Genomic DNA, 14,711 nt, shown 5'->3' on the forward strand with positions numbered 1-14,711 from the left:
TTTCTGTGAAAGAAGCAGCCTTTTTGTGAGTTTATTGTAAAATCAACAAGCATTTTCAATTGGCTCAGATTATATAGAGATCCGAGGTCTCCACAAGTGAGAGCAAGTTTACATGTTCAGTCAGGATATTTATGCACTGTAACAACTGTAACAACTGTGGTATGGATGGTTCGAGGTCTTACCTCACCAGCCTTGCAATGTCTTCAGTTAAGAACATGAGTTGCTATTTCTGACAGTGTAGCAAAGCAATAGACATACAAAGAAGTTATGTTAAAATTTCCATTACAACATCCAACGATGGCCTCCATGGCCTTTGCCATTTCCATGAATGTTAGCAAACACAATACACGATACAACTCGTGAACTCGAGGCTTAAAGAAAATTTCGAGTTCCGACATCGTCAATACAACGAGGGGCCGTTCTTATGTTCACCGTAAATACGACCCCATTTGAATGCAGCATAAATACACATGAAGGTAGGGAGATAATTGAACACACTTGCACAAAATCAGGGCGGGGCAGGCAATCACACAGGCAGAACAACATGAGGGCAGGAAGTGAAAGTGAAGACACCTGAAACGAGGGACGTGGTGAGTAACTAAATAAAAGAGGAAATTAAAACCATAAATGTGAAAAAGAACAAAAAGCATTACTTAAGATGAGCGAGTCATGACATCAAAAGGCTCTCGAAGCACATAGTTTTCATAACTTGTTGGGTTTTGTGAATGTAACTATGTCCAGGAAAAGCAGATATAAGCTTTCAGCAGGCTTAACATGAGGCTGTTGCTGCTGCTGCCCTCAGACAAAACAGCAATCTCACTGATGCCTTTGCACTCCATCCCCTGCCACTACAGCGTACACATATTGATCCCCATAAACATGCTTATAAACTCACTTTAATGCCTCTTTGCCCCAAGGCCTGCATTGTGCCACTGGGGCTATAACTGGAGATTACGTGGTTTATCTAATAACCTTTCAACAGCATCTCTCTTTTCATCTCTCGTTCTCTTTGTAGATGAGTGGTCAGTGCTCACATCCCCATACTGCCTTCTCCATGATTTGTACCCCCCCATCGTCCCATCACCATCAAAGTGGCTGCTCAACATATTGGTGGTGCAACTAAATAAAACCATGTCTGTGTGTGTATGATGGTTTGTTGTCCACTATGAGTAGTGATTTTATATCCCTCTGGAAATCTTTTTTTTTTTTTTTTTAATGTTTTCGGTATTTGCATAATGTGTGTGAGGTTCCCATAAAAAAGTACCCAGCACTTTGATAGTCTGATGATGGTGACATGTGGAAGTAATTGTTATCCCCAAGAGTTTGTGGAAACTGTAGAGTAGCAGAGTAAATGAGATCCCAGAGGATTGACTTCGCTCTGTGAGACTGGTCATCTTTGTCGATGCTCATTCCACAGAGAAACCCCTCGGTGACCTGGAAACAATTTATTTCAAGGGCTCATACAGGGTATTACCTACACATCATCTGGGGAAAATGTTTATATTTGCTGAGCCCTTACTGTTTGTGGACACTGCTACAGTGTGTCCATTTATACTTCTGCAGCCAGTTGCACCAAAAGTTAACCTGGTTTTAAATAAAGTATAAGGTGGAGATCAAGCTTTGCAGTACACGCAATCAAAACATGTTGCACCATATGGATTAGAAGTGTTTTTTTTTTACAAAATATTAAAATGCAGTGAGTCTCAGGTGTAACTGTTGCATAGCTAAGTGAACCAGCTGCTGAAGCTGATGTTATCTAGCAATACATTATCCATTTAGAAAGAAGAATAAAAGGTACAGAGATATGATCAGAACATCAGCACTTTCTCCAATAGACTCATCCAGCTGCAGTGTCACAAGGACCGATATAAGAGATCTTTCCTGCCCACCGCGATCCGACTGTACAATAAATCACCTCTGGCCAAATCAATCACACTTCAATAACACTGTTGTTTGTTTGTTTTGTTTAATTTGTTGCACTGTTGTTTAGTTTAGTTAAATTCAATATTTATTTGTATAAGTTGTATATAATGTGCATTTTAATTATTGATTTTTTTAAATTTAATATTTGTACTACCTCTATTTCATATTCTGTCATTTATTGTTTTGCCCTGTACATGGCGCTGCTGTAACGACAACATTCCCCCTTGCTGGATTAATAAAGTACCTACCTACCTACCAATCAGACATGGCACATAATTAAATATTCATTTAAGAATGATATTAAGCTGTGAAGATAAATTACCACTAATGTTGTTAATAATATTTCTTATTAATTTAGATATAATAAAACCAAGTTAAATCTCCCTACATTTAAAAAAGATTGACATTTCGATATTGTTTGACTACCTAAAAGTGTTTGTTTTAGAAATTATTTCTAAAGGAATAGGAGGGATCCATTTTCCAAGATTAACAGACATTATCATCATGTGGACAGAATACAGTAACAGTAAATATATAGTAATATGGACAATCAGGATGACAAAATTATAGAAAGACAATCATATATGAAGAGAGATTTGTAAGAATGCCAAGCGACTTCTAGGGGCTGTTGAACAGATAGGACCTGAGCCGCACGACCCCTCTTACATCATAAAGACCTGGAAAGAGGATAGATGAGCACACAAGAGACTAAACTAAAGGACACCATTCACACATAAAAGGGAAAGAGAAGTGAGAGACAGGAGAAGCTTTTTCTTGTAGAGGATGAAGATCCAGATCCAAAACGTCACAGAGAGGTCCCAGTACGACTGAAGGTCGAGAGCAGAGAAACCTGAATGAAAAGAAGGACAACCATAGGAGAATATACAAAGAAAGAGAGCCACGCAGTTTGGATGCTCATGTGCTTGAGGGGTAAAAAACAAAAACAAACAGAGTTAAAGAGACTGTGATTTTCACAAAGTCTTAAGTAATCTTGTCAGAACGAAAACACAGAGTATACTGTAAGTACAAGACTTAATAGATTCATTGAGACTGAGACCGGAGGGATAATGCAGGTAAGACGCCTGAAGTAATCCAAGAATAGCAATTAACTGAATTTAAAGTACAAGCTCATGGAAAGCCTTTAAACAAAACATTACAAGAATTCAGTCCAGATGAAAGAAAGGGCATGAATTAAGAGAACAGAGACAGAATTTGTTATATTAATAAGGTTAAAAAAAAGAGAGTGTCACAATTGAGCAAAAGGAAGGACCCAAAAGCACAACTCAGACAAAAGAAAGAACTTTACGGACAAATACAAAAAAATGGTTTGACAAAGTCCATCCATAATGAGAAAAAACTGGATGCAGCAGTTCACAAGGTAGAAACAAACACAACACCAGCAGACAAACGGGCATGTGATTTCACAATTTGAAATGGTTCATTCACCTTTACATACTTACAGCTGACCATCATCGGCATAGCGTACAATTAACTCACCAAGTGCTGTTAAAGTTACACAATCTGGACAGTGACTCGCTTGAAATACTAAAGAAAAGTTCAGGCACAAAGAGGATGAAACCATAAAAAAGCCAGTGTTGACATGCCTGATTGGCCAAGGAGCCAAAAGAGCTAATCAGGAGTCCAGTTTCAGGTGAAGCTTAATTTATTTTTACATTAAAAACAACACCACAACACAGCTTTGCCATCACTTAGCAGGCCCCATACAAAAACAAACTCAGCTCTTTATGTACACCTGATTACTCTAATTAGCCTAGAAATACCATCTACAGGTAAGTATATATCAACAATTAATATGTACAATAAATATTTACATTATTTCACCAACCCAAAGATATATATTTTACACATATTTACAGTCCCTATAAATATTGGAAACCATCAATACATAATTTACATAAATAAACAGCGCAACACATATCTCGACTTCCCCCTACCCGCTTCCTGTGGTTGGTACATCCCAGAAAGGATTTTACTTAGAGGATGTTTTAGCCACTGTTTTACACATTTCTAAACTGTTTACTGGCTAAGACCTTCCTTAATGTGGAAAGGTGCAACACAATTTAATAAATCCCTGAGACAAAGGATTAATTAAGAGAAAATTAAATACACAAACTTAGCAATGTTTTTGGACAGCAACACGATCCTAGGGGTTATGTCAGTGCAAGAATGAGATCGAAATCCAAACCTTGAAGTATAAATTTAAAATTGTTGCCATCTGTAGTATCTAATCATATTAATGTCAACTTCCTCAAATCAGCTCTCGGGCTCTAACACTCTAATGCAGTGGGCATTATGAGGCTTTATTTTAAAGACAAGTTATCCCAAACCCTGACAGCTCTCTCTCAAGTGGAAAAAAATGTAGCGTATCTGTCTGGGGCAATGCAGCTTGACAGAGTGGCGGACGAGGACCACATTCTCCTCTTTGTCAATAGCCTTTTGATGCGATTACATAGTGAACCAGTTGGCGGAGGATCACTGCATATATTTACTATAGAATTTGTTTAATAGGATTAGCTTTATTGTATCCAATCAGTCTAAGACGTAAAGCTGTACTGGCTCATTCTTTGCCCAATCTGATTATCCACTGATGCAGTCTTAACAAGCAAAAGCTCTTGAAATCAAAGGAGTGAACCATACGACCAGAGAGCATGAGAAAGTTTCCAACAACACGCCTTTTGTCTTTAAATATTCAAATTAGTTCTTGGAGCATGCAAAAAAATGGATGACCTGCTCAATGACAAGAAATTCCTCCATGTTACAGATGACAACACTTGCAAAAAAAAGCGCAAAAGCTCTTCTTTGGATCGGGCTTGGAACTTGTTTTATCCATACTAGTGGCATGGCTGTATGGGAGACAGTGTCAGCCTGTTGACTGATCCAACACTCTGCTTCAGACTTATCTCAACAACTACTGGATGGGTTGTCATCATTTTGATTTTGTACATATTCATGATGCCTTCGGGATGAAATTCGCGAGGCCTTAACTTTTCATCCAGCATCAGATTATTTAATTTTTTTGTCCAGTACCTTAGTTTCTACTGCCTTTGAATGGGGCTGTGTTTACTGTAATCACAAGAGAAGTCCATGTGACCTCTGACCTCCCACTTTTTTGAAAGCTGAAGTTGTGTTTGTTGATGTCAGAAATGGTGGAGCCCTGGAAGTTCACTTTTTGTTGGATGGTAAGTTAATAAATAGTAATTTTAGATGTATATAGTTTCAATTCAATACTGAATAATACATCTGAGGAAAATGTTGATTTTCTCAACAGGCTCATCTTTTCCTTCTTATTATTATGCATTTGCATTTCCTACATTTCGTTACCAGTCTGCTACCCTGCTAAACTGTTAGCCTCTGTGGATTCTAGACTTTGGGCTAGAATCTTTTAGTACTTCCTAGATCCAGACTGGCTGTTAGTTGTAGTTCTCAATTGCGGCTCAGAAACTTTCGGACAGCCTTCCTCTCCAGATCAGGTCATCAACCTGTTTTCAAATATATATGAAAGGCCCAATTTTCCTTTTAATAATTTTTGGTTTTTTTGTTGTTGATGGTTTTAGTATTTACCTTCTTCTCTGGTATAGCATGCAGATCCTTGTGTTTGATATTGTTCTAATTTTCTGTTTTATTGACTATTTTGTTTTTAATCGCTTAATTGTTTTCAAGTTTTTGGTTTTGTTTGAATTCTGTCTGATGTTATACAACACTTTGTTTAACTTTTGTTGTGTATATATGTGTTCCATAAATAAATTTGGCTTGACTTGGCTTCTAAATGCCATCCATGTTGCCCTTGCCTAGCAGCAGTGTTCACAAATTAAACACTTGAATACCAAACATACCATGCACACAACTTTCCATGTCATAACCATGAGCTCACGAGTTTCATTTCAAGGGAACAATACAAAACAAATAACGTTCCTATCAGCCCCAGCTATATTTTCTTATACTGCATTTTTGTCTTTGAGGGCATGTTAGCATGTTTATGTTAGCATGCTTAAAGCACTAAGTTAAAGCTTTGCAGAGTTGCATGGTTCTAAACTCAAAGTTGTCTTTGAGGGCTTTTGAAAATGGCTGCATATCATGCCTGACTGCAGCACAAGTATTTAAGATAGGCTACTCACTGAGCAGAAAGCCTCAGAGAAAAATGGATCAGAGATCAGAGTGTCCTTTTACACTGAAATGTCTCACTAAACTTATTGGTTTGTATCCAGAGAAAATGTCCTCATTGGTGTGACTATAGCTTGGCACAGTCCCTTCAACTCATAATTTAAAAGCCTATTGATAGGGAAGAAACACCTCTTTGTTTTTCTGAAAAACACTTGTGTGACTGGACCATGGAAGCATCACTGCTTCTGACTATATTTCAGCATGTGAATGCTCAAACTGACTCTGAAATCCAGGAGCAGGATGACTCTGTCATACCATTAAAAGATCAGCATTTTACATATCCATTCATCGCTCCCTCTGTCTCTCTTTTTTTCTATGTCTCTTTGCAGGTAAAAAATAATCCTCATATCCAACCTATTAGTCATAGAGGATTAGACCCGTGGCAGAGACGAGCAGAGATGGGAGGTGAGCAGAGAAAGAGAGACAGATTAAATGCCTTTGGTACAATGAGGTAATGCTCAGGCTCCAAGAAAAATGTCCTCTATGAATCTACTGCATATAGCTAAAGAGATACATTTTGATGAAAACAAATAGTTTACTAAATTAGAACGTTGTGTTGAAAAGATTACACGCAATGGGACACATGCACTGCACCTGCAGTTTATGCTGTGTAAGCTTGGGTTACATACTGTTCATGTTAAATTTTGCACTAATGTGTGAGAGGCTGAGAGCACATGTTTTGTTTGTAAACAAATCCATCCCAATCTTACAGAATCCCTGATGAATTTTAGACTCGGGCCAACTTTATTATCAGCGTGGATACAGATCTCCCCACCTCCAACCCTCTCAGAAGCTCATTTGAAAGTCAAGACTCATTTATCAGCTTTGGATCTAATTAAACAACCTGGAGCTGGGATGAAAGCCGGGACCAGCCATTATCTGACTTCATTAGCCACAGGCACTGCATGAAAAATTGCTCCCCATCCTTCACAACTTTAAACCAAGTTGCTCACTATTTCTGCTCCTGCAGCAGCTGTTAAGATATTTGATCTTGTTTTGCCTCACCTTTTATTGCTTCTCTGCTGGCGCTCTTTCCCTCTCTTTCCTTCTTCCATCTCTCACTTCATACCTGTTTCTTGTGAAACTTTTCCTGTCATCTTTGTTGACTTATTTAGACCTTATAATTCCTGCTTCCACAGGTCAACTTTAGGATTATAACATTATCTTCTTTCCATATGCCTTTGATTCTGTCAGAGAGCTGTAAATCCTCATTCCTGATTTGTTATTTCCTCTTTTCCTAATCCCTGTGTGTGCTCAGGTCAGGGATCACCTCCTCTCCTCATGCAGAAAACGATGTCTTCCCTCTTCCCACTCCTCAAGGGACCTGAATGACGGATATGGCGATTTATGACTAGTTTAATCAAGTAAGTGGCAGAACCAGCTTACTTATGTTCCACTACTGCAAAAGCGTGTGTTTTGCATGGAAACTGTGTGTGAAACTCCAGTATAATGCATCAGAAAGAGCTCTTTTCACAGAGTTATGATGTGTGGGTGTCAAATGGATCAATAAGCAAAGAAAAAAAACAACACATGGTCAAATATCCCCCTTTCACCCTGCAAAGATTTTGAAACAGAATGACTTGTGCCCTCTCTGCTGGCACCTTTTGGTATTGCATGCCATAAGCCGATCAAATACTAAACAAACCAATAAATGTTTTAAAATGTTGTTTTACAAAGGTCATATGCAGAATTACAGAGGTATTTAGAGGGAACCCCTTACTTAAGAAGAGTATTTGTTAAGTTTTATTGTTTCACTCATGCTAATGATTATTCTTGTAAGGGACAGAAAACCCAATGAAAAGCAGTTTTTAAACTGTGATAGGCCCAGAGTCAGTAATTGTTTTCACTGCATTGTTTGAAGGAAAGAAAAAAAGAAACAAACAAATAAAGAAACAAACAAACAAATGGCCCACTTTCCACCGTATGAACTCACTACAGGATTTTGTTATTAATATCATGCACAATTACACCCTGTCACCAGCATTTTCCAATATATCTTTAGCCTCTTGTGTTGATTGCTGTCACACAGTCTCTGCAGAGTATATTCAGTAAAAACTGGAGACATCATGGGAGTCATTTTCAGTAAGCCTGTAGGCGTCTGGGAACATTACAATTGGGAAAATTATGTGGCAGCAATTTCCTAAGATGGGAGATGAGGGGACCAATTAGGACGGAAAGACACGGCAGTCCCTCAGTAAAAAAAAAAAAAAAAAAAAAAAAACATTGCAGGAAATGTACTGGTAGAGTGTAATTAGCTGTGTTTACTGTCCAAACCATTAACACTAATTTGTGATGCTTGCAAACAAGCTGTCTAAGGTAATGGGGCTCTGCCTTGTTCAGTAGAGTTAATAATACTATTATTGCAATGCATTTACATGCAACAGACTGACTCATGAGTCGAAGTCGTGGTTACATTTAGCTGGAATCAATAATAGAAATGAAAAAATGGGTCTCTAATGGTAAACAGTTCGTTAATCCATCATCTGTCAGTTTGGCTGGTTGGTTAGATGTTAGACGCAGTGGTGGAGGAAGTACTCTTTAAGTACCGCAGTGAGAAAATAATCCATAACAAGTGAACGTATGGCCGTTAAAACACACTGAAGCAAAAGAAGAGGAGCAAAATACATTAAAATCAAATGTTAAAAATAAAAGTCCTGTTCCTTAAAAGGACAAATTCTGTTATATTAGAGAAAGATATACTGTATTTCATTTACCTCAGTGGAAGTAGTAGTAACCATCTAACACAGTAAATACACAGCTTGGTTGTAAAAGACAACAAGCCCAAAATGTTATCTATAAAAATTATGAGCTGCTCTCTCTCAGCCTTTGTCTTTGATCCCCACAGTGAGGATTTCCATCGATCTTGTATTTGGAAAAGTAAACTCTTAAAAGATCTTGATGTCAGTGGTTATTCATATATTGTTCTGTGACCAATATACACTGGGATACAAAAATAATGTGCTGTATAATACCACAAGATAAGCAGATGGGTATCATTGTTGCAACAGTGTGGTAGCTAAGCTTCCAGAGTGGTGCAGTTCTCTTGATAACGTTTGCTACAATTTCATGCCAAATGATGCATCTTTTTTTTTTTTTAATTGGCAGGGCCTGCAGGTCTAATTGATACTGCACTGTCTTTAAAGGATAGTGGATTTAGATCATTATGGTTGCAGGGTTCTGCTGCCCTGGGATTAGTAGTGATTTCTTGTCTTGTTTGATTGATAACAACTAATGCTGAGTTGATCTTAGAAAATGAAAATGGGATCAGCAGCTTGCTTTGACCGGAAGTTTTTAAGAGGAAATAAACTGTCATTCAAAAAAGGTTGGAAAACTATAGATGCCTGCTGGTACTTTTACACTTCCATATATCCAACACCTAGTTATTCATCTTGTGTTGTTCAAATCAAGAAGAAAAGCCAAACTACATTAACAGAGCAAAGATCTCTTGTTAAAGGTGGCCTGGATTGTATTAGAACAGGATAAGTTGCAAGAGTTACATTGTCGAATGCAGAGAAAGCATGAAACTATTAGTATATTAGATTTTAGTAGTTCTTTGAGATTAAAGGCAGTCTAATACCAGGAAAGAAGTCTTTTTTTTTTTTTTCTTTAAATCCTGACTGACTTGACAAGGAGACAGAAAGCAATATTCAACAGGAAGTTAACTAATGAGGCCGGTTCTGTCCAGGAGCTGCATGAATGTTGATGGACTAATTTAAAAGAAGTGAATGGCCGTATATATACTGAAGCTCACCTTAATGATCTAGAGGTCAAAGAGCATATAAAGCTGCCGTGATCACGAATTCTCATGAGCTAACATGTTATGTCTTGACCTGGAGAATGAAGCGAGGCAAACAGGTGGCAAACTTTGATGGGGGATCAAAGCCAGATCAGGTCAAAGATGGTTTTATTCATTAATTCATTCAACATTTATTTACTGAATACCTTGCTTTGGTGTTATTTACCATAAATGTAAGAAGCCTGCCAATATTAAAACACGCCAAACAAAAGAGACTCCAGCATTTTATAAAGGATTTATGGCTGAGAAACAGAAAATAGTGAGGGGGTCTAAGTTGTTAATGAAAGGAATAGAGATTCACTACTTTTAACCAAAGAACAAAGAGTCACTCACATTGTGTGATGTTGTTAGCCACTACCCTGTGACACCCATTATTAATCACAATGGACCTTAAAAATAAAATTAAAAAAATAAAAAAATCCCAAGACTATGTTCTACAACTGAAGGCAACACCATCTCAGTTATATTGATGGAGGCAATTACTGCAAAGATGCATAGTGAAATTAGCATGTTAATTGGTTATTATCACACAATCCAGTACACTGGTCCCAAAAGGCTTTCTTCTAATCATGGGCTTGATGGGAACACTCCCATGTGTTGAAGAGGGAGAAGGCACAATACATAATGCTTGACAGCTGATAAATTGGAAGAATATGAATTATACATACAGGGATAATGGAGTTACATGATAATTTGACTTTATAAAAGTCTCTTAATAGTGTTTTAATATGTGAATTTGTGTTGCACAAATCTTTACCTTAATTTGATTATTATTGTTATCTAAGTATTTCCCCAAATATGAGATACGTGTGTATTGGAATGTAAAATAGCTGCTAACTGCAGACAGAGTAATCAAATATTAAAACCAGTTTACAGTACTGTACATACATGGCACAATTTCAGTTCAGCATGTGACCACTGGGTGGCACTGTGATACCGCAGTAAAGGCAGCCCGAGCTGTCCAGATGTTATTTCAATTTAAAGGTTAGTTCTCCCTCAGTGTTCACTCTTTGCTATTTAAAGGTCATCATTTGCAAGCAGAGGACAATCTGATGTAACATTTATGTTGCTGAATCATAATCATCATCTCCAACAGGGTGAGGAGTTGATCACTATCACAGTTTGGATGACACTCTAATTTCCAGACTAAAGTTCTCCAATGTAACCCGTAGGTGAATGTGGTGGAAAGAGAGGGCCGTGTTTGTGTTAAAGTGAAAACCTCTCCTGTTGTGCTCACGCTGACTCTCCTTTGTGAGTTTTAGCAGCGTGGAAACCTTTCTCACATTCATGGTAACAGTTAGTGGGAGTTCTTATGTGACTCAGTGTGCCAAATTGGAACCATTGTATGAGCTCATGAAGGCATGAATCAAATGTCAGTGTGAGAAGAGCTGGATGAGAACAGATCCATATTTCTATTAGGCTCCACAGACAGAACAGATAGGACTGGATTGACAAGCATGTTTGTGCATATTTTACTGTAATGCATCTCCTCTATCTTCAGTGACCTACAGAGGAGGTGATAGAGATGCCTCCATGGAGTATAGTGGGGCCTACACACACACACACACACACACACACACACACACACACACACACACACACACACACACACACACACACACACACACACACACACACACACACACACACACACACACACACACACACACACACACACTTTCCCCAGGCCTCCTGTCCTATTTGATGTGCGTGTCCTGAATCGATCCATACAAAGCGAATAGTTCTGTACACGCTTTTGCCACAACAGCCACTCTGAGACTTCTCATTCTAGCTGAGACGGGGGATCGGTGTTATTGATCCATCAGCAGCGACCTGAAGAGCATGACTGTCAGCGAAGATGAAATCCACTTGTGCACATCTGGTCCCTCTGATGCAGATAGCTGGAGAAAGATGTGGCCTAGAAGCAGGTCACACATCAAGTGGCCAAAGGGAAAATGACAGGAAGGTCAACAGGATTGTAGATCCTGATTTGAGGTTCATTAATTAAGAGTGAGAGAGTGGTTTGTAGGCGAGTGATTCTGATGCTCTTGTTGGAGAAAGTTAACATGGAGATGCCTTTGTGGAGATGTTAGGGACATTTAAGTTTAAAAAGTTGAAGGGTAGGGAGGCAGTTGTTTTCCATTTGCACTCTTTATAATCTGAAGTCCACGTCCTTAAAATAATTGCTAACCAGAGGAAACTCTTTTGACAGGCATCTGATTTTCCATTTCCATTTTATTTTTCTACAAGTAGCCTCATTTATTACACAGTAACAGAACGTGGTGAAAGACACGCACATTGCAGGAGGGCTACTGCAACTAAGTGCTCACCTCCCTGGTGTCCCAGGGCTCATCGCTGCTCATTGTCTACTAGATCTGAACATAATATGTGATACACAACAGCAGAAAAGTTCATGAAAATTGTGTGTTTTACTGATTTTAGATTATGTCGTACATCACCTACTGAATGTGTGTAATCCATACTGTAGGGTAGAACTGTGGGCTTGAATAGAAAAAGCAAAAGGAAGCATTTTGAATGATAAAGAAGTGAGACTCGGTGAAGTGATTTATCAGAGGGCACAGGATGTTACAAACAAAGCTCCTGTGATCCATTTTGCAGCTTTCTGTGAAGTATTGTAGTTTGGATGCTCTCACCTTCTCCTTCTCAGCACTTAGGCCATGACAAATGCAAGTGTCATCTGTGACTATAGAAGCCAAAGCAGCAAAAGGCCAGTGAGTTAATACCAGCAGTGGGAGACAGTCAGCCACACTAGTTGTGATGAATAGATACCATATCTCCTTTGAGATAATTTTGTGTAAGCTGCTTTCTGGGAGCAGACTGTCTGCACATTTTTCCTCTTTTTACACCAGTCAGCACATTTCTTTAGGGAAACTTCAACCTGCTAGTTTGTTTCTCTCTGACATCACACTTCCTCTCACTAACACTTTTTTTTTTTTAATATATAAATTATCAGCATTATAAGGCTAAATATTGATACAAAAATACACAGTGAAGAAATGAAAAACATTTTAAGTTTTGTACTCTGAACCTTAAAAAGCTTATTTTTATGCCTTGGCGAAGGCAATAGCCATAGCTGGAAGCATTATGTTTTTGGTTTTTCTTTCCGTCTGTCCATCTTTCCTATTCTCTTCAATGTGATATCTCAGCAACGCCTTAAGGAAATTTCTTCAAATTTGACACATGGTATGGGGCGAGTCAGGCACAATAATTAAACGTTTTGTTTACCCAAATTTCAAAATACAGCTGAAAAAAAACAACACTTTAACTTCTTTATGAGGACTTTTAACATTTAAAAGGGCTTTTAACATCACAAGGCAACACGTCTCTTTGAAGCTAAAGCCTAAGCTGTCTATGTTGCTAGAAGAATCCACACCAGAACAAGAACTGGGCAAGTATTAATGCAACTATGAAGAGCTAAATTATATACAGATAAAGATTGATGTCATCATGGTGTATGAAACAATGTGTCAGTGTTTAACATGCACATGACTGGGGATGTGCAATGAAATTGGCTTGGTGAATCACAGCTCTTAAAAATAAATAGCTTCATAAATATTATAATGCAACTAAAGAGTGAGGTCAAGCTCAGCATTTGACCTCTGACACATAGTATCTTCAGTGATTTTGCTCACTGAGTGTGAACGAGGTCCTGACAGGTGATGCCTCTATTGTGGCCAACACAGGGCATCTATAACACAAAGGTGATTCCACCCCTCCTGACCAATCGAAGGCCATCACAGCTCACTCTGTGTGACAGCCCTTCGCTCAGCTCACCTGCACTTACTGACAAAATGACAACAGCAGCACAGGATCTATGTGCATCGTGATGAAATTGATCCCAGCATTCAATAGCCTATCAACCAATGAAGCCATTGGCATTTGCTGCTGCAGCAGAAGAAAAGGTATCAAGAGTGCTTCGTCTTGTCTGTGATTTATCTATCTTTAGGCATGGGATCAATATGCTATACAGGCGGCTCATATTTCACTGGTGGCCCAGCAGGGACCAGGGAGTCAAGGGAGAGAAGTCGGAAAGGAAAGATGGGATGATGACATGGCTGCGAAAGGCTCTCAGGGGGTCAATCCAGAGAACAAATAGTGTGGAAAAGAAACAGGTGATATGGATGCAAGAAAAGGTGAGAAAAGGAGAGAGAAGTTTTGTATGTGATGTAGGAGTCAATAATGTAGCAGAGGCTTAGATGCAACATGGACAGCAGCACAGCCTGACAGCTTGTCGATTCAGTGAATTTATAATGAATGTTCTTTTATTCTCCACTTTCTCTATAACCTTTCTCTTCTCCTTTACTCCCTTTATTTCACCTCCCTCCTTCCACTCCCCATGTCACCTCCCTACGCTCTTCGTTTGGAGCATCACCATCCCTCACCCACTTGCCCACCCCGGCCTGTCACAGACTCATGTAGCCTATCATCCCGAGAGTAAAAACAAAGAGTTATATGAAAGGTGCTTAGTCGCATTTCCTACTCCCCCTGCTGTTGTGGTGTCCTAATGATGCAAATGTTAGGCTGGCTAATGAGCAGGACTCTATGTTTCGGCTGAAGTTTACCGCACTGCTCGACCACCCTGTCTCATGAATAATAGCACTGTGTCAGAGTCAAGATGTGTGTTCCTCTCAGCTCACAAATAATCACCATTACAGATGGTGCTTTCTCAAATTAGAAAAAAAAAAGACAATTGTTGGTCCGTAACGGTGTCCAAAGCAGCAACTAGGCCTTTAAAATGAAAAGTAATTTAAACAAAATTACAGTGGACGCTATCTGCCCTGTCTGAAAA

The sequence above is a fragment of the Brachyistius frenatus genome, unplaced genomic scaffold (assembly GCF_029030835.1).
Source record: "Brachyistius frenatus isolate BFR_SWC_R1_liver_20210118 unplaced genomic scaffold, ASM2903083v1 Contig_4, whole genome shotgun sequence".
NCBI classification, from domain to species: Eukaryota; Metazoa; Chordata; class Actinopteri; family Embiotocidae; genus Brachyistius; species Brachyistius frenatus.